This window comes from Suncus etruscus, chromosome 4 (assembly GCF_024139225.1).
Source record: "Suncus etruscus isolate mSunEtr1 chromosome 4, mSunEtr1.pri.cur, whole genome shotgun sequence".
Taxonomy (NCBI): domain Eukaryota; kingdom Metazoa; phylum Chordata; class Mammalia; order Eulipotyphla; family Soricidae; genus Suncus; species Suncus etruscus.
The window spans coordinates 141,706,718-141,728,652 of NC_064851.1; positions in this window are offsets into that span (position 1 = coordinate 141,706,718).

Below are 21,935 nucleotides of genomic sequence, written 5' to 3' on the forward strand. Positions count from 1 at the left end.
TAATGTACTTTCCTAAAACCTAAAGGTCATAGAATAATTGAAAAATTTTAGGCATGAAGAGTGCAGGGAATTGTAAGAATAAAACAAATAAAAACAAAAATATTTGGAAAAGATTGTGTGTGTGTGTGTGTGTGTGTGTGTGTGTGTGTGTGTGTGTGTGTGTGTGTGTGTGTGTGTGTGTGTAGATCAGCCAGGCCTTCCCTCTGGGCAACTAAACTGACTGCTTCTTTGAAGTCAAAAGCCTAAGCAGAATCAGTTGATTTATTACACTATTTTGTCTTGGGATAGGACTAGAGGTTGGGAGTATGCTAAAGGACATAAATAAATCTATTTAAAAATATTATCATTAACTCGAAAAGCAGTTCACAGCTTATCCTTCACTCTTCATCTCTGCCTAGTAAGATAGGCCAGCCTCTATTTGGAAACCAGGATTCCAAACATAATAAAAGGAGAAATGTTGTTTGTTTGTTTGGGGGCCACACTCGCCTTCCCTCAGAGGTTATTCCAGGCTCTGTGCTCAGAAATCACTAAAAGGAAAAATGTTTTTCAGTTAGCTTCTCTCTTACTGTACCCAGAGGGGGAGACTATTGTGGTCATTAGCTTTGCCTGCTTTAAATCTGCTTGGTCTGACTAGACCATTTGATTTCAGGTTTATCCTAAAGCCACAGAAATCGAGTTGCTTGGTATTTACTTGGGATTAATGACCAGATAGGAGAAATTGTGCTTTATACCATTAACCTGAGCTAGGTGCTAATTCCTGGAACATGCCCTACAAGCTAAGGTCATTATTGCTATTTGAAACTGTGAATGCTGCCTCAGACACTACAGGCTTTATTTAAAGAAGGAACCATTTTGATTGGCCAATTCTGCATAGTTCTGGAGAATTAATGCCCTGTATAGAAGCCAATCTGATTACCTGGAAACATCTCCCAGTGTTTGTGCTGTTCAGCTGATAATCCACTTCTAGACACACGGCAGCCAGCTGGAAATCCTAGCAAGTTCTATTTTGAGCACCTAAAATCAATGTCCCATTCTGGCAGCAGGGTCTACTGCCTCATTATTCCCCCTGCCTGGTATGTGGAGAGCGGATTCCCTTTGTGGGAGATTAAAGAGAGTCAGGGAGTGTGATAAATGCTTTCAGTCATATCTGTTGTCATTTGAATAATACTAGGTGTCAGAAAGACATAAATCCCTAGCTAGTTTTAACCAACCAAACTCTTTTTATCTTTCCTTTCTCCATAGTGTAGTGAGAAGCAGCATTATCAGAAACTGCAACACCTCCAACCCCACCCTCCAGCTAGCTAAGCTTCTATTTTCAAACTCAGTTTGCATAGTCTTTCTAGAAAGGCTCCCCTTTTACTTAAAAAGAAAAAAAAAAGAGGAAGTCCCTACTATTTGGGGAGAAGAGATTTCTCTTTTTACTAGAGAGACAACATTGTCTTTTGGAATGCCACATATTTTTCTGATGGCATCTGGTCCTGGGCTTGATGAATAAGCTTACTCATGCCTTACATTTTTTGCTGATAGCATTGAAAATAATAAAAGAAGAGAAGATCAAAAGGCATAACTGTAGTCAAGTGCTCTCACACTGATCTATATTCTGTCTCCAATCTAGGGAATGAAAATTGGTTGTTACTATAGAAAACAATATTGACATTGCTCAGACAAAAGGAGAGTCCATATGATTCAACTATTCTATTTCTTGAGTTCTGAGACAAATATGAAAACATTAACCTATAAATTTTACACTAGCATTATTTTAATAAGCAAAATAAATAACTTAAGTGCTCACTAATAGATAATTGGGTAATGATGTGGCATTATATTATACAATAGTATTAGTTTTAAAAAATATAACTTTTTGCTATTGTAAACAACCTAGTGCTGTAAATTTTGTAAGATGTTATGTTTTAATACTTTTCTTGGCTTTAGGGATAAATCAAATATTATTTGCTCTTCTATAATAGCTTATAATCTGAGAGTCAAAGAGCATAAAGAATGAGTAAACAATATAAACCTATTAGAATATAGTTATAATAAGAAAGTAAGGCAGCATGAAGAGAAGTAAGAAGGTAAGATAAATAGGATGTAATGAATTCAAGAAAAAAATATAGTACTTGAGTAAAAACTTTTGAGAGTAAGTGAGTTATCCATGTGGTGTTATATATATATGTATATTTATATGTATATGTATATGTATATGTATATGTATATGTATATACATATATAAATAATATTAGGTCACCTTTAACAGGAAACCCTTTTTTTACCTGAGGCATTTTAATGTAATTCCAGATATATAGACCTACAAAATAGGTATATGACTAGACATTTATTGATAATAAATCAAAAAACATTTTTAAAAGTTATAAAGTTGCAACCTACAGTTTAAGAAGCTGGGTCAATGGGAAGCTTGTGAAAGGGAACATTCTCAACTTCTTTGAAATATGAAGGAAACCTATTGGTGGTTGGAGCAGAATAAGCAAATGAAGTATAGGAGAAGTAAAAAATTGGAATAGGAATAACTTACAGAGCTTGCCAGGAATTCTGGCATTTACAAATATGATGGAAGGAAAAATGTAGTGTTTTTGACTGAGTACCTGTGATCTGATTTATCTGTTCTCTTTTTGTCTAGGGTTTTCATATAGTGATATTGTATGGTATCACAAATTTCAAAAGTGAACATGGCCTGTAACTATTCTCTTTTTGTCTAGGGGTTTCATATACTGTATTTTCTGGCATATAAGACGACTTTTGAAACGAAAAAAAGTCAACTGAAAATCGGGGGTCATCTTATATGCCGAGTATATCCCGAAAAATGTTTTGATATGCCGCTAAACAAAAATCGTCTGGATATTGCCATGAAATGAATCTTCCAACTCGATCCTGCACCAATCACTGTAAGGCTGCTCGGATGCCTTTCTAACTCAGCCAATTCGAGCAGGCTTTTTATGCATGCAAATTATACAATGTTCTGTAACCGAATCTACACTGTAAAAAGCTTGCTCAATTGGCCAGATTCAGAGAGGAAGTCTATTACAGTCTAACCTTTGAACCTTTGCTTGTTGTGATTGGCTCACTGGGGTACATACAGTTGCAGCACAGGAAGTTCTGTCTTATACAGCAAATATAGGCCTAAACCTATGTTTTAACTGTAAAATTAGGGGGCCGTCTTATATGCGGGAAAATATGGTAGTGGTATTGTATGGCATCACAAATTTCAAAAGTGAACATGGCCTATCACAGTAGTGGGTGGGAGCAGGGTGAAGGTGTGTGTGTTTGAATTTGTCAGGACTTTTAACCACTGAGCCATTTTCCAGGCTCCCAGACTGAGGATTTAGAAACATCACTCTGGCTATTGGGTTCAACACCAATTACAAAGAAGAAATGACAGGATGCATAAAGACCAATGAGGAAACTTTATAATCATCTGGGAAAGTAATGATAGTAGCTGAGACCAGGAAGATGCATTAAAGTAAACTGAACTTTCAAGAAGGACCCAGAACAATTCCATGCAACTGGAAGATTGAGATTCTCATAACTGGTGCCAGGAAAGACTGCTAAAGAAGCAGGTTTCAGTGAGTAAGATCAGGATTTCAGGTACTAAAATTAAGAGATTAGAAAACACCCACTAGAAACTTGAACATTCAAGTTTATAGTTCATGAATTCAATGAAAAGAACACAATTAAAAAAGATTAACTATAGCTAGAGTTTGCATAATGCGGTTTCATAGAGGAAAACTAAATTAGGTGTGCCTAACAATGCTGAAAAGTCATGAGAGTAACTGGTCACATTGACAACAAAAAGTTTTGTGGCATCTTGGTGGCAACAAACTAGAAAAATAAATTTAGGAAAGAATGGTGTGAGATGAATTGAAGATAGTAAATTAGACAACTTTGCCTTCCTTCCTTCCTTCTTCCTTCCTTCTTCCTTTCTTCCTTCCTTCCTTCTTTCTTTCCTTCCTTCTTCCTTCCTTCCTTCCTCCCTCCTTTACTTTCTTTCTTTCTTCTGGTGGTTCTCAGGTATTAATAACATATATAAATTCTCATATAGTGAGCTTTCTAGACTCTTTAGCAATATAAAACCACTTAAAATTTTTCCACCTTTCAAAGGCATATTGTTAAAGCTGAATTAGTTTCCCCCACCCTCCCAAGCCTCCCAGTATTAAATTAAAATGAAAGCGCAGTTAAGTATATTTAGGACACTTTATTTAAAATGTTTTCCAATCAGGAAACAATGACTTTTTAAAAGAGTGAATCTTTGATGTGAGCCAGCTGCTGATTTTTTCTCCCATAATTGAAATGAGACAGAATTATATAGAAAGAGTCCAGGGCTCACTTTAGTCCAGACAAAGCTTCTGTGATTAGGAGAATGAGTTGCAAATGAGGAAGACAATAGGAAAAAAGGTTCTTTGATGGAGGGAAAGAAGATGAGTGTTTCAGAAAGGACTCTTGAATAATTACAATTCGGGCTCAGAAAGCACTTAGGGTGTGAATAATTCAACAGCCATTAGAGAAAAGGAAACCTTTGGAGAATGTCAAACTGTGGACTTCAAATTGTACAGTAAGGGTACTGCATCTGTGCCCTACCAAAATAGGCCTTGTCGGCATTGGGTAGAAAACAAATACAACTGGTTTATTATACATCCTCAATTAAGAAAGGCCCAAACATAAAACGCTTTAATTTTCCTCTAAATACTGTTCTCAACCATTTGGTGTCAAATCTCCATTTGCCTCTGGAGAACAGATTCATTTTGGTCAGATTATAAAATTTCTCAGATACTTTGTTATAAATTAAAAAATGACTTGTTTTACATTTTAATTGTATATCTCATTCAGATTTTGCTTGCTATTATTATATGTCAGACTTATCACCAGGGAGATAGGATATGCAGAACATTTCAATCCTATGTCAAACTGGCTGAATCTGCATGATTCTATATAAAATACAATCAGTGATTTCCATAGCCATGGGCACAATACAGAGTTTCCTTTATGAAACTTGTTTGTGTGCTCTCTGAAATTTTATGACTGCAACTCAGTTTGTCTCTGTTGTTGGGTAGATATTTAGAGGTGACTGAGGCTAAAGCCACTCACTATGCTGTTTATTTCATGCAGTATAGTGGATTGATTTATTCCATACTATGCTTTTTATTCAAAACATGTTTATTTCCAACCTGGCTTTGTTAATTTGTTTGTTCATGTGGCTTTGCACTCAGTATGGCAGCTTGTTAATATCAATGAATTGATTCACTGGATCTTGTTGGTAACTTCCTGCTTCTTTGGTGGGTTATTTTGGAGTGATGTAGGTAGATATCATCATTTTATACTACTTATCCTGTTTTAAACCACATATTTCATTTTATTGGCATCTAACCGAGAGCTCCTTATCTCACTAAAAATTTAGCTTCCAGCACCAATCCACATCCAAAACATTGGTCATTGTCCATGAGTTGTAACTCAGATACTTTAACCTGAGATCTTTTCTACATAAAGCAGATTAACAGTGCCCCATCCAAACACAACCATTTCAACTACAGTTTCTGTCCATTGTTTTTCAAAGCTAACCTTTACTCAGACTATACAGAGCTAGTCTATTTCTTGCTTATACTCTTCTATGAATCTAATTTATCTTGAAAGCAAGGTTATAGCTTTTCTTGCTTCTTCAGCTTGACTTATAGGACTCTCAAGATGGCTTATGGCATTTATCAAAACAGAATTGGTGTGTAACAGAAATGGATGGCATGGGAGTTGGTTCTAACTGGAAGCTTTCCTTTATTCTTTGTTCTCATTAGTTAAAATTTCTTGAAATTACCTTTGGATCAACTTGAATTTTAATATGGAGTTTATGTGAGCATTTTGGGTATCTACCTACAGTGATGCTGGCATTGAAGCACCTTCCAGATAATAGTGTTTAACTCTTGGATCACTACCGACCTGGCCACTGCTCGAAAGTAAGTGCACTCAGAGAAGAGTGTGGCTGATTTACTTTATTCCATGGCTGAAAATTTTTTCTAATCAATGAGCCCTACCACAACTCTCAAAAATGACTACCACACTACATTGTGACAAAGGTCACAATGGAAATGGGACACTAAACCTCACCTTGCTTAGTGACTGAAGATGGCAGTTCTGAAGCCTCAACTAGTACCACTCACCTATGTAGCATCTCTGATAAGGACTTTAGAGAAGAAAAGAGGAGAACGTTCAAAGAAATCAAAGAACCTATAAAATGGACAGCGTGTAGACTCAAGAAGATGTAAGACTGGAAATGAGAAACTTCAAACAGAAATGAGAGAATTGAAAAAAAATGGAAGGCCTCAGAAACAGAGTGACAGCTGCTGAGGATAGAAATTAGTGAGCTGGAAGATGAGTTGAGTAACACCTCCATACAACATAAGTTAGAAAAGAGGCTTAAAATAAAAAACAGAAGATTGGAAAATCCTCAAAATAAATGAAAATATGACAATAGACCTTTGGGATAAATTAAATAAAACAATAAGAATTGTTGGGGTCCCACATATCCAGGAAGAAAATATCTTGAAGAATCAATAGTGAAAGACATCATTGCTGAGAAGTTTTTAAAACTGAAGAATGTCTCAGTAGTTTTGTTTCATATTTTATTGTTAAATATTATATCTCTATAAGTGCCCAAGCTATTTTTTCCTTACAGTCATAAAATCCTCTAGTGCAGAGAAAATACTTTGTTCCAGAATTTGACTCCATTTTCAGTTCTTCCTCTGAACTTGCCATAAACACACATCTTTTTAATGAATGTACATCATCGTGTTTTCCAAGCCCCACACCTCATACCACCTCAAACAACAGTACTACTTAAACTGCAACCTGCAGTTGAACACTTGTCTACTTGTCTTATTTCAGGCTTTTCTCATTAAGCTGCTTTATATCACACCCAATATATAGGCTGGAAAAGTAGAATTTGATATGGAATGTGTTGACTCCAAAACTCGGAAGTCTAATAGGTAGTATGGATCATTCTAGAAAGTAAGGATTACAGATGCATCACTTGTATTTTTTTTCTTTAGAAGACTTAGATAATAATGCTTATCTTTTGGCCCTTAAAAAGCATACTTAAGTGGGCATTCATGGTTTTGTATTGTATTTGTCTTAAAGCCTCCAACATTTTAGACAGTTCCTGATTAAAGAAACATCAGACTAAAATATTGGTAAAGTATTTTATGACTATTTATGCACAAATATAGACAATTAAGAAAGTTTTGATATATTTGGAATTCATTAAAAAGTAATAGGTAAGTCTGGAAAAAATGTGAAAGTTTCATGTTATTCATTCCTGTGAAATCATTTGAACTATTTTGACTCCTGATAGGGATACAAAGAGTTCATTCACAAAAATTTATAATTGCATCCACTTATTCCATATAAGAGAGATCTAGCAACAATAGCACTTCATTTGTGGTGGCTATGAAAGAGACTCAATGCTAACTAGTTCATTATAAAGTGCAACTATTCTCCAAAGTCATTGGGTTTCTGACTGGTCAATTATATGAAGATATAAGGATTGACATTTTGTAATCATTTAGACATTTAAGAAATTAACTTATCTCTGACGTTTTCCTGAGGATTTAATATTGGTTTTAATTTACTATTAGAGGCAGGATGTAGAGGTCAATATCAGAGGCTTAGATCTTGGCCTTCCATACTCAATGGCTTTTCCTTTAAATGCCAAAAGCAGGGATCTAATGTTAGACTGACTTGCCTAACTAAATCACTCTAGGTTTCTCTAAAAATGATTGCACTGCACATTTACTAGTTCATAAAATGTAGGTTTCAGTTATGAAAACTGACTCAGAGATAGTTACTGAATTTTTATTAGAGTATTCCCCTCAGCCTCCTTTATACCATTTTATTTTTGTTTTGGACCCACATCCAGGGAGGCAGTGTCCAGGCTTGCTCCTGACTCTGTGCTCAGGGATCACTCCTGACAGTGCTTTGGGAACTATATGCTGTGACATGAATTGAACCCTGGTCAGTAGCATGCAAGGCCAATGTCCTGCCTCTTGTATACATTTGTTTTGACATTTGTTTAATTATATGTACCAAGATATATTTTTATTGAGTGACTTCTTTCACTTTCTGCTGCTAGACTGTTTCAATATATATCTTAAAATCTCTAATACTCAAATTCTAATCTGCTGAACTGACCCTGCAGCACATTGTAATAATTGTTAATTTCTAGCTCCTGGTAGTTAAATGCTGCCACCTTATTTCTATAGTTTCTGGTAAAATATTCTTTGTTGATATTTTCTATTATTATCATTTGTTATAAAAGAGAAACATACTGAACTAAAAGAGTTCCTAATGACTCTGGTGAAAGTTTGGCTCTTTAAATCAGGAATTCAGGAATAGAGATAAAATAAAAATAAATTTGATTCCAGGAATAAAGTATCATTTTGATTTCATAATGTATTCATTTTGATATGCCCTTTATACTAAAATTTTTTTATTTTGTGCTTTTCATTCAGAGTAATATGGTAATTTAAACTTTATTAACATGCCATTGCTTTTTCCAGCCATCCTTAAGCATATGCTGTATTTTAGAAACAAGAGAGTGTTTCCAGGTCAATACAGTCATGATTTATATAGTTCAGCCCTTTTGATCAAGCATCATCACAAACTAGAGTAATGGACACTCTTCTGGTTCTTGCTTATTTGCTGACTAATGCTGGAACTTCCTTGCATGATAGATGTATTATTTTATAGCTTGCTAGATTATGATAAAATTTAACACAAATTAGAGCCAATGGAGAAAGTGGAGTTTACTTTAAGAGATGGTTCTGTTACATTTTACTGCAAATGTCTCTGCCAGGATAAAACTACAGAAGAGTGGCAGATACATATACATATATATTTTTTAATTAAGCAAAACTTTAATTTTATTGCTACATAGTATTTACAATAAAATATCAAGAATCAAATTATTTTCAAATACTTTTTATTCAGTGGAATTTATTTAAATGTTGAAGCAACTATTAACCACTATTTAATAACTTTCCATAATTGAGAAAGAAATGCAGAACTTAATTTTCTTATTTGCTTTTTTGGGGGTTCACATGTGAATTTCATGGCCATCCCTGATTCTTCACTCAAGGATCACTTCAACAGTGCTCACAGGTCTATGTGACTATGTAGTATTGGTTGGAACACGTAAGGTTTCACATGAAACATATGCTGCTTAAACTATTTCTCTATCCTAAACACTAAATTAAAGTTTTCATTTTTGAATTAATAACCTCTGGTAATCTCTGATATATTTTTATTTTATTATATATTTATCTATAGAGTTATCTTTAGAGGTCATATAGATAAATCATAATTTTTCCCATACTATGATTTTGATTTTCATGTTTAGAAGTTTTATATTGTCTGATACTGCAGAACTCCTTTTGCTTATTGACTGATTAGTATTCTATAGAAAATTATATTTAATTTATTTATACATTAATAAAATTAAATAACTTTTATCACCACATTTTTGTGAAAAAGAAATTTTGCAGTGCATATTAAGATGCAAAATATATGTTCAAGTTCATATTTTCAATTCATTTATATACCTAGGAATATATGTTGAATTCATCAGTCATAGTACATTTAAATTTAATATTTTGAGGACTTTATGAATGAATGTTAGTTGCTTGAGTCCTTTCATTATATATATATGCTCAATATGATAATTACATAGTTCAAATCAGGCTATCATTTTATTTTACATTTGACATGTAGGAAATGCCCTTATTTCTTCAGTCATATGTGATCACCTGGAAGAAAAGTTCTATGATCTGACATCTCCTTCCATGAAAGATTTTTTTATGTTTAGCAAGAGGCCAAAAGAACAAGTTTTCTGAGTTAGATAAGCAAATTGGTAGCAGGGGTCTCAAACTCGTGGCCTGTGGGCTGCAAACGGCCCTCTGTACAACATTTTGTGGCCCTGCCCTAGAGGAATCTTTTTTTGTTTTGTTTTGTTTTAGTTGTTTGGGTCACACCTCGCAATGTTCAAGGCTTACTACTGACTTTGCACTCAAGGATCACCCCAACTTTGCCTCCTGCAGCCCGAAGGTAAATTGAGTTTGAGACCCCTGAAAAAGTCATTTATTCCTTATTTGCATTCACTTTATAGTTTTTGTTTATTTGTATATTTTATTATTGTCTTGGGCCATTATTGGCTGTGTTCAGGACTTACTCCTGGCTTTGTGTCCAGGGCTGACTCATAGCTTTTGCTCAGTATCCCTTCTGGTATATAAGGATCTCTGTGGATAAATACAGGTTAACAAATCTTTACATGTTGCACATTCACTCCAGTCTGCTTGCAGTCACTATAGTATTTACTAGTATTCTTAATGTTAGAGACTAAGTAACATATTTCCCTTCCAAAATATCCTGAATATAGTCATGAAGAAACTTATAATAATGGAGGACAGAGAGTTATTACTTCTTTGTTCTCAGAATTTCTCTCTACTGATTCTAAGAAAACAAAATGACAACTTCCTCTAAGAGTAAACTGATAATAATATAACAGAAGACCTTTGAACTCTGTTTAATGTTATACATTTTTTAAATTTTTATATAATTATCTTTATTTAAACACCGTAATTGCAAACATGATTATAGTTGTATGATTACAGTCATGTAAAGAACACCCCCCTTTAACCAGTTGCAACATTCCCACCACCAATTTCCCAGATCTCCCTCCTCCCCACCCCCCTACACCTGTACTCGAGACAGGCTTTCTACTTCCGTCATTCATTCACATTGTTATGATAGTTTTCAGTGTAGTCATCTCTCCAAATGCACTCATCACTCTATGTGATGAGCTTCATGTCATGAGCTGCACCTACCAGCCCTCATCTCTCTTATCTCTGAGATACTGTTAAAAATGTCTTTCATTTTTCTTAAAGCCCATAAATGAGTGAAACCATTCTGTGTCTTTCTCTCTCCCTCTGACTTACTTCACTCAGCATAATAGATTCCATGTACATCCATGTATAGGAAAATTTTATGACTTCATCTCTTCTGACGGCTGCATAGTATTCCATTGTGTATATGTACCACATTTTCTTTAGCCACTCATCTGTTGAAGGGCATCTTGGTTGTTTCCAGAGTCTGGCTATTGTAAATAGCGCTGCAATGAATATAGGAGTAAGGAAGGGATTTTTGTATTGTATTTTTGTGTTCCTAGGGTATATTCCTAGGAGTGGTATAGCTGGATTGTATGGAAGCTCAATTTCCAGTTTGTGAAGGAATCTCCATAGCACTTTCCATAAAGGTTGTACTAGATGGCATTCCCACCAGCAGTGAAAAAGAGTTCCTTTCTCTTCACATCCCCGCCAGCACTGCTTGTTTTCCTTTTTTGTGATGTGTGCCAATCTCAGTGGCGTGAGGTGGTATCTCATAGTAGTTTTGATTTGCATCTCCCTGACGATTAGTGATGTTGAGCATCTTTTCATGTGCCTTTTGGCCATTTGCCTTTCTTCTTTTTCAAAGTGTCTGTTCACTTCTTCTCCCCATTTTTTGATGGGGTTAGTTGTTTCTTTCTTGTATAGTTCTGTCAGTACCTTGTAATTTTTGGATATTAGCCCTTTATCTGATGAGTATTGGGTGAATAATTTCTCCCACTCAGTGGGTGGCCTTTGTATGCTGGGCACTATTTCCCTTGAGATGCAGAAGCTTCTCAGCTTAATATAGTCCCATCTGTTTATCTCTGCTTTCACTTGTTTGGAAAGTGCTGTCTCCTCCTTAAAGATGCCTTTAGTCTCCATGTCCTGGAGTGTTTCACCTACATGTTGTTTCTATATACCTTATAGTTTCATATCTGATATCAAGGTCTTTAATTCATTTGGATTTTACCTTTGTACATGGTGTTAGCTGGGGGTCTCAGTTCGCTTTTTTGCAAGTGGCTAACCAGTTGTGCCAACACCACTTGTTGAATAAGCTTTCCTTGCTCCATTTAGGATTTCTTGCTCCTTTATCAAAAACTAGGTGGTTATATGTCTGAGGAACCTTCTCTGAGTACTCAAGCCTATTCCACTGATCTGAGGGCCTGTCCTTATTCCAATACCATGCTGTTTTTATAACTATTGCTTTGTAATACAGCTTAAAATTGGGGAAAGTAATGCCTCCCATATTTCTTTTTCCAAGGAGTGCTTTAGCTATTCGAGGTTGTTTATTGTTCCAGATGAATTTCAGAAGTATTTGATCCACTTCTTTGAAGAATGACATGGGTATCTTCAGAGGCATCACGTTAAATCTGTACAATGCTTTTGAAATTATTGCCATTTTAATGATGTTGATCCTGCCAATCCATGAGCAAGGTATGTGTTTCCATTTCCGCGTGTCCTCTCTTATTTCTTAGAGCAGTGTTTTGTAGTTCTCTTTGTATAGATCCTTCACATCTTTAGTCAGGTTGACTCCAAGATATTTGAGTTTGTGTGGCACTAATGTGAATGGGATTGTTCTCTTAACGTCCATTTCTTCCCTATCATTATTAGTGTATAAAAAGGCCATTGATTTTTGTGTGTTAATTTTGTAGCCTGCCACAGAACCAACTTCTGCTTTCGTTGATCTTTCGGATTGTTTTTTGGGTATCTGGGCCTGGGCTTTTGTTTTTGGGCAAATTTTTTATTACAGTTTTAATTTCATCAATAGTGATAAGGGTGTTTAAATATGCTACATCCTCTTCCTTCAACCGTGGAAGATTATAAGAGTCCAAGAATTTATTCATTTCTTCTGGGTTCTCATTTTTAGTGGCATAGAGTTTCTCAAAGTAGTTTGTGATTACCCTTAGAATCTGTCATATCAGTAGTCATCTCTCCTTTTTCATTCCTAATATGAGTTATCAAATTTCTCTCTCTCTCTCTCTCTCTCTCTTTGTTAGTTTTGCCAGTGGTCTATCATCTTGTTTATTTTTTTCAAAGAACCAACTTCTGCTTTCGTTGATCTTTCGGATTGTGTTTTGGGTCTCCACTTTGTTGATTTCTGCTTTCAGCTTTGGTATTTCCTTCTGTCTCCCTATTTTTGGGTCCTTCTGTTGAGCACTTTTTAGTTCTATTAGCTGTATCATTAAGATACTCAGGTAAGCCCCTTCTTCCTTCCTGATGTGTGCTTGCAAAGCTAGAAATTTTCCTCTCGGTACTGCTTTTGCTGTGTCCCATAAGTTCTGATAGTTTGTGTCTTTATTGTCATTTGTTTCCAGGAACCTTTTGATTTCCTCCTTGATTTCATCATGGACCACTGGTTATTCAGTATGAGGCTGTTTAACTTCCAGGTGTTAAAGTTTTTCTTCTGTGTCCCTTTGCAGTTCACATCTAACTTCAGTGTCTTGTGGTCAGCAAAAGTAGCCTGCAAAATTTCTATCTTTTTGATTTTATGGAGGTATGTTTTATGTGCCAGCTCGTGGTCTATCCTAGAGAATGACCCATGTACTTTGGAAAAGAATGTGTATCCAGGTTTTTGAGGATGGAGTGCCCTATATATATCTACTAGGCCTCTTTCTTCCATTTCTCTTTTCAGGTCTAGTATATTTTTGTTAGTTTTCCATTTGGTTGACCTATCAAGTGTTGACAAGCCTGTGTTGAGGTCTCCCACAATTATTGTGTTATTATTGATATCTTTCTTTATATTTGTCAACAATTTATTAAATACTTTGCTGGTCCCTCATTGGGTGTGTATATATGTTTAGGAGTGTGATTTCTTCTTGCTGTACAAATCCCTTGATTAGTACATAATATCCATCTTTGTCCCTTACAACTTTTCTGAGTATAAAGTTTGTGTCATCTGATATTAGTATGGCCACCCCCACTTTTTTAAGGGTATTTTTTGCTTGAATGATTTTCCTCCAGCCTTATATTTTGAGTCTATGTTTATTCTGACTATTCAGATGTGTCTCTTGTAGACAGCAGAAGGTTGGCTTCAGTTTTTTGATCCATTTCGCCACTCTGTGCCTCTTAACGGGTGCATTTAGTACATTGACATTGAGAAAAATAATTGTCATGGGATTTATTGCCATCTTTGTGTAGAAGTTTGGTGTGTTTTTTGTTCTGTCTTGTCTTTAGAATAGATCTTTCAGTTTTTCTTTTAAGGCTGGTTTTGAGTTTGCAAAGTTTTTGAGCTGTTGTTTATCTGAGAAGCCATGTATACATCCTTCAAACCTGAATGTGAGTTTTGCTGGGTGCAGTACTCTTGGCAAAGCATTTATTTCATTGAGTTTTGCCACTATATCCCACCACTGCCTTCTGGCCTTGAGTGTTTCTGGTGACAGGTCTGCTGTAAATTTCAAGGATGCTCCCTGGAATGTAATTTCCCTTTTCAATCTTGCTGCTTGCAGTATTCTATCTCTATTTGTGGGTTTCATCATGGTGACTAGGATGTGTCTTGGGGTGTTTCTCCTGGGGTCTTTTTTAGCTGGTACTCTTCGGGCATGCAGGATTTGGTCACATGTTTTCTTTAGCTCTGGTATTTTCTCTGTGATGATGTTCTTGACCATTGATTCTTCCTGGAGATTTTCTTCTTGGGTCTCTGGGACTCGAATGATTCTAAAGTTGTTTCTGTTGAGCTTATCAAAGACTTCTATTTTCATCTGCTCATATTCTTTGAGTAACTTTTCCATTGTCTGATCCTTTGATTTAAGGCTTTTTTCCAATCTCTTCCACTGTGTAAAGTTGTTATGCATCTCGTCTTCTAGAGCACTAATTCTATCCTCAGCTGCTTTTAACCTGTTGGGAAGCTCATCCATTATGCTCTTCAATTTGTCTACTGAGTTTTTCAGACCTGTTATTTGACCTGATATTTCAGTTTGGAGTTTTCTGATTTCTATCTTCATATTCTCTTGATTTTTATTAGTGTTCTGATTTATACTTTCTTTAATTTCTGTGAGCAACCTCCATATTTCTTCTCTAAACTCCATTTCTGAAAGACTGCTTAGTTAGTTGGCCATTGTTGGGTCATCAGAGTTTCCATCTTCATTCTCTATGGCTGAAGTTGGTCTGCGTAGTTTCCCCATTGTCACACTTATGCTGTGGTTTTTTCTACGTGTTGTGGTGGTACTCATTGGCTGGGTGAAGTGCGCGGTCATGAAGCGAAGCGGAGCGGCCATGCTCCTCTGCTTCTACCCCTTATAGGTGGGCTTAAGGGGGCCAACAGAGTCAGCTTTATCCGCAACTCTGGCCCCCAAACACTCACCTCAGCCGAGGCAAGCCATCAGGTGATGAATGCCAGAGATCAAAGTTCCTAGGTTGAAGCAAGCCGGGGGAAGCTCCAAAATGTCTGCCAAGCTTAAGGGGCCCAGAGAGTCTCTTATCCACAACTCAGCCGAAAAGCTAATGTTATACATTTTAAATGTTATCTTGGTAGTCATTGCCCAGAAGATAGTCCCATTATGAATGAGAACTTCTCCGGTAGCAGGAATGAAATGTCAGGGGTGTGTGTAATATACTATGCAGATGATCTGTAGATGCTGGGAACTTACATTAAAATCTATATCTTCACAAACTGGGAATGTGTGAGCTATTTTGTGAGAAATAGTGAGATATTTCTCCCATTTAAAATTTAAAAACTTAAATTTAAAACATTTTTATTTACAAAGTAATTCATAGTTGATACAATGATTCAGCATCAATCTGATCATCACCAATGTCAATCTCTCTTTATCAGGCTTCTCTGAGTCCATCCCATGGCACACAATTCTGCTGCTGTATGCCATCATAATAGTCTGGTTTTCAAGTTTGGTCTCATGATTTACTGTTATTGACTCCATGGTTTGGATATTTAGTTCCGTCTTTGCTTAGCACTATCCATTCAACTAAATCCTCTTTGTCCCAGACCCCCTTTATTTAACATTTGTCTTCTCCTCCACTCAATTTCTCCCCATTTCCTCACTATACTCTGTGTCCAAGAGTATTCTAAACAATTCCCATTTAAATTATTGTATTTTTTCATCTACTTATTCTAAACAGCACATACGGGTTATATACTGCATTTATCCTCCTTCTTCTGGCTTACTTCAGTTAACATAATATCCTTCAGTTCCATCCAAATTGCAGCAAATTGCATGATTGCATCACCTCATACAGCTATGTAGTTTTCCATTGCATATCTACCACATTCATGATCTACTCATTTGTTTCTGGACTTCTAGGTTGATACCAACTCTTCGCTATTGTAATGAGTGCTGTGATGAATAGTGGTGTGTATAAGTCCTTTTGGATGTTTTCCTGTTCCTGGTGATAAATAAAAGTGGGATTGCTGGTTCATATAACTACATGGATTTCTCCCATTTTTGAAACTTGTTTATCCTGTATCTCTTCTATCTCATAAATGTCTATTTTGAGTATTACATTGGATTATGAAAATAAAACCAAGAAGTTCATATTTTCCAAAAGTCTGGTGATATTCTCATGACTGATCCCAGGCAATTTTGAGGGTGAAACTTAACAGAAAAATTATGCTTTGAAACTCTTTCTACTTACTCATCTATTTATCTATTCATCCACAGTTGTTGCTCAATTGATTAACTTACTTATCAAAGAGTATATGTAGCTATTATATACAGGTACTACAGATACAATAATGTATGAAACATGCCTGCTGTCTTTTAGAGTTCACATACTAATAAGAGAAGAATGCACGTAAGCAAACAAAGCAAAAAACTCCATGGCTGGACACCTTAATGAACATTATAGGCAATGGGAATACATAGGAAGAAAATGTAATACCTGGGCAGAGTCAGATGCAGGGAAGAATCCATTGCATGTGATGGTTTGGAGAGTGAGCACATTTTGAATTGGGCTGGACATCTGTGAATTGTCTGATGATGAAAATTACCACCCCGTTTGTATTCTCAGATGCTGCCAATTTTCCTGCCAGGCAACATCTGCTGTAGCACCTGTAAATCTCACACTAATGATTATTAATGAGACTCTCCCTGCATCGTGCTTGATTGCAAGGGGATCAGTAACAATTGTTCCTTCAAATAGCTAGTGACTTGGCTACCACCAGAGAGACTTGTGTTTTATCTATGATGCTCTGGGAATATAGTCCACCCTTTTCTAATAATGTCCACTTGCATTAAGGAAAACTTTACTATGTCTTTTCAAATAGCTTGTCTTCCTAGGATATTCTCTTTATATTTTGGATTTTATGTTCTCCTGAAGAAAGTCTATTGTATATTTTTATCATTAACCTATTTTTAAAAAGCATGCTGACACTAATAGCAAAAACCGGATTCATCTACATTCTCTCTTAATCACCTGGTACAGTAGTGGTTATGAGACATGTTTTTGATTCACAGTTCCTACATTCCCCTATTTTGTGTGGGAAATAAAGACTTAACATTGATGTAAGCTATACTATACACAAGGTACTATTTTCCATAGTCAGGTAGAACTGGCCTTGATTCATGAATTTTATGATTTATAGCTATACAGTTTTGGCCACATTGCTTATTTCAACAAACGTATATCTATAGTACTACTTTTGTAGGATATGTATGAGAATTAAATAAGAAAGAATGTAAGATTTCTATCACAGCTCAGGCACATGGAGGAACACGATAAATGAAGAAATTATAACTATTGTTATTATTTCTTCTCTTTTGATCTTTTTTCTTTTATTCGTGTTAAGAGATTTGCTGGTGAAATAATCCTTTTGAAAATCTTTCAATAGTGGGAAAAAGATAAACTCTTTATTTTCCAAAATAAACACTGTGACTTTGACCTGAAATAAAAAAATTTTATGGGAGCATTTATATACTTTTACCTTTTTCTATGATATTCTATTTCTTATGACTTAACACATAAAGATAATCCTTTATTCCTTGATAAGTATCATGAGGCACCTTTACTTATTATGTAGCTTCATCAGTAATATAATTTGAAAAAAGTGTTTTTTTTAAGTAATATAATCTAATCTGTATGTTAGATGCTCCTTCCTCTTATGGTAACCAAAAGTAATCCTCAAAGTGGATATCAGCATTTCCTGAAGAAAAGATGTTGTGTTAAGGATCTGGGCTGTATACCAACTAGAGAAACTTCCTTCCTTCATGCAATTTAGTTTTTATAAATAATTGGGCCTTATTTTTAAATATGTGTATGTAGTATAATTTATACACTCTTATTTTCTTTATTAAAAGATTGTTTTTCAAAAAAAGATAATTTTTCATAGCAGCATCATTTTATTCTATTGCTTTCCTGCTTTTCTTTTTCTTTAATTACATGGTAATAGGAATTAATATTTAAGTAGCACTTAACATATGCAATATACTACCATGAACACACAATTAATCATGACACCTTCATAAAACGTGCACTAAAAGAAGAAAATGAGGCACCACAAGGTCAACTATATCTAAAGTGTATAGACAAGAAACAGTGTAGTCATGATTATAAACCAGATAGCCTATCTCTTGATTTCTCATCTTTACCACTGTACATTTTATCTTTCTTATATTATGTTTTACACTGCATTTTATTGAATAATTGTTGCCACTTTATAATTGCGCATCTTGTTCTTTAAATTATACCAGCAGAATTTTATAAAAGCAGTTCACATAATGGTATCAACTTACCATTTTTGCAAAAGTATTTGGCCTAAAATATGTGATAATTATTCAAATAAGTTTTATATAAGCAATGTCATATAATCATCATTACAACTTATAATGTGGGTATTAATATTTTATAGATGAGTATACAGGATTTTATTATTATTACTATTATTTTAAATAATATTATGCATTCATACCCTGCTCTGGATTGGCAGGATTAACATCATCAAAATGGCAATACTCCCCAAGGCATTATACAGATTTAATGCTATCCCTCTAAAGATACCCATGACATTCTTCAAGAAGTGGTTCAGGCACTTTTGAAATTTATTTGGAACAATAAAAACCCTCGAATAGCTAAAGCAATCATTAGGAAAAAGAATATGAGAGGTTGAACTAGACGGCATTCCCACCAGCAGTGGATAAGAGTTTCTTTCTCTCCAAATCCCCGCCAACACTGTTTATTCTCATTCTTTGTGATGTGTGCCATTCTCTGTGGTGTGAGGTGGTATCTCATCGTTGTTTTGATTTGCATCTCCCTGATGATTAGTGATGTGGAGCACTTTTTCATGTGTCTTTTTGGCCATTTGTATTTCTTCTTTGTCAAAGTGTCTGTTCATTTCTTCTCCTCATTTTTTGATGGGATTAGATTTTTTTCTTGTAAAGTTCTGTCAGTGCCTTGTATATTTTGGAGATTAGCCCCTTATCTGATGGGTATTGGGTGAATAGTTTCTCCCACTCAGTGGGTGGCTCTTGTATCTTGGGCACTATTTCCTTTGAGGTGCAGAAGCTTCTCAGCTTAATATATTCCCATCAGTTAATCTCTGCTTTCACTTGCTTGGAGAGTGCAGTTTCTTCCTTGAAGATGCCTTTAGTCTCAATGTCCTGGAGTGTTTTACCTACGTGTTGTTCTATATATCTTAGATTCCTCCAAAAACTGGAAATCGAGCTCCCATATGATCCAGCTATACCACTCCTAGGAATATACCCTAGGAACACAAAAATACAATACAAAAACCCCTTTCTTACACCTATATTCATTGCAGCACTATTTACCATAGCAAGACTCTGGAAACAACCAAGATGCCCTTCAACAGACGAATGGCTAAAGAAACTGTGGTACATATACACAATGGAATATTATGCAGCTGTCAGAAGAGATGAAGTCATGAAATTTTCCTGTACATGGATATACACGGAATCTATTATGCTGAGTGAAATAAGTCAGAGAGAGAGAGAAAAACGCAGAATGGTCTCACTCATCTATGGGTTTTAAGAAAAATGAAAGACATTCTTGCAATAATAATTTTCAGACACAAAAGAGAAAAGAGCTGGAAGTCCCAGCTCACCACAGGAAGCTCACCACAAAGAGTGATGAGTTTAGTTAGAGAAATAACTACATTTTGAACTGTTCTAATAATCAGAATGTATGAGGGAAATGGAGAGCCTGTTTAGAGTACAGGCGTGGGTCGGGTGGGGAGGAGGGAGACTTGGGACATTGCTGAAGGGAATGTTGCACTGGTGATGGGTGGTGTTCTTTACATGACTGAAACCCAAACACAATCATGTATGTAATCAAGGTATTTAAATAAAAAAATACATAAAAAAGAATATGGGAGGAATTACTTTCCCCAACTTTAAACTTTACTACAAAGCAATAGTTATCAAAACAGTATTGTATTGGAATAAGGACAGGCCCTCAGATCAGTGGAATAGGCTTGAATACTCAGAAAATGTTCCCCAGACATACAATCACCTAATTTTTGATAAAGGAGTAGGAAACCCTAAATGGAGCAAGGAAAGCCTCTTCAACAAGTGGTGTTGGCACAATTGGATAGCCGCTTGCAAATAATTGAACTTAGACCCCCAGCTAACATCATGTATGAAGGTAAAATCCAAATGGATTAAAGACCTCGATATCAGCCCCCAAACCATAAGATATATAGAACAGCACATAGGCAAGACACTCCAGGACAGTACAGGCATCTTCAAGGAGGAAACTGCACTCTCCAAGCAAGTGAAAACAGAGATTAACAGATGGGAATATATTAAGTTGAGAAGCTTCTGCACCTCAAAGGAAATCATGCCCAGGATACAAGAGCCACCCACTGAGTGGGAGAATCTATTCACCCAATACCCATCAGATAAGGGGCTAATCTCCAAAATATACAAGGCACTGACAGAACTTTACAAGAAAAGAAATCTAATCCCATCAAAAAATGGGGAGAAGAAATGAACAGACACTTTGACAAAGAAGAAATACAAATGGCCAAAAGACACATGAAAAAGTGCTCCACATCACTAATCATCAGGGAGATGCAAATCAAAACAACGATGAGATACCACCTCACACCACAGAGAATGGCACACATCACAAAGAATGAGAATAAACAGTGTTGGCGGGGATGTGGAGAGAAAGGAACTCTTATCCACTGCTGGTGGGAATGCCGTCTAGTTCAACCTTTATGGAAAGCGATAAGGAGATTTCTCCAAAAACTGGAAATCGAGCTCCCATATGATCCAGCTAAACCACTCCTAGGAATATACCCTAGGAACACAAAAATACAAGTCAACCCCCCCCCCAAAAAAAATGAACAACATAATGCTGAAATAGTGTTGGGATGTGGCTCAGTGCATGAGCAAGACCCTGGGTTCAATACCTGGCATTATGGTCTCCCAAGCACCGCCAGGGGGATTCCCTGAGCACTGCTCAGTGTGGCCCATCAAAACACGCACCTGCAAAAAAAAAAAAAAAAACCCTTCCTTACACCTATATTCATTGCAGCACTATTTACCATAGCAAGACTCTGGAAACAACCAAGATGCCCTTCAACAGACGAATGGCTAAAGAAACTGGTACATATACAGAATGGAATATTATGCAGCTGTCAGGAGAGATGTAGTCATGAAATTTTCCTATACATGGATGTACATGGAATCTATTATGCTGAGTGAAATAAGTCAGAGAGAGAGAGAAAAACACAGAATGGTCTCACTCATCTATGGGTTTTAAGAAAAATGAAAGACATTCTTGCAATAATAATTTTCAGACACAAAAGAGAAAAGAGCTGGAAGTCCCAGCTCACCACAGGAAGCTCACCACAAAGAGTGATGAGTTTAGTTAGAGAAATAACTACATTTTGAACTTTCCTAATAATGAGACTGTATGAGGGAAATTGAGAGCCTGTTTAGAGTACAGGCGGGGGTCGGGTGGGGAGGAGGAAGACTTGGGACATTGGTGATGGGAATGTTGCACTGGTGATGGGTGGTGTTCTTTACATGACTGAAACCCAAACACAATCATGTATGTAATCAAGGTGTTTAAATAAGAAAGAAAGAAAGAAAGAAAGAAAGAAAGAAA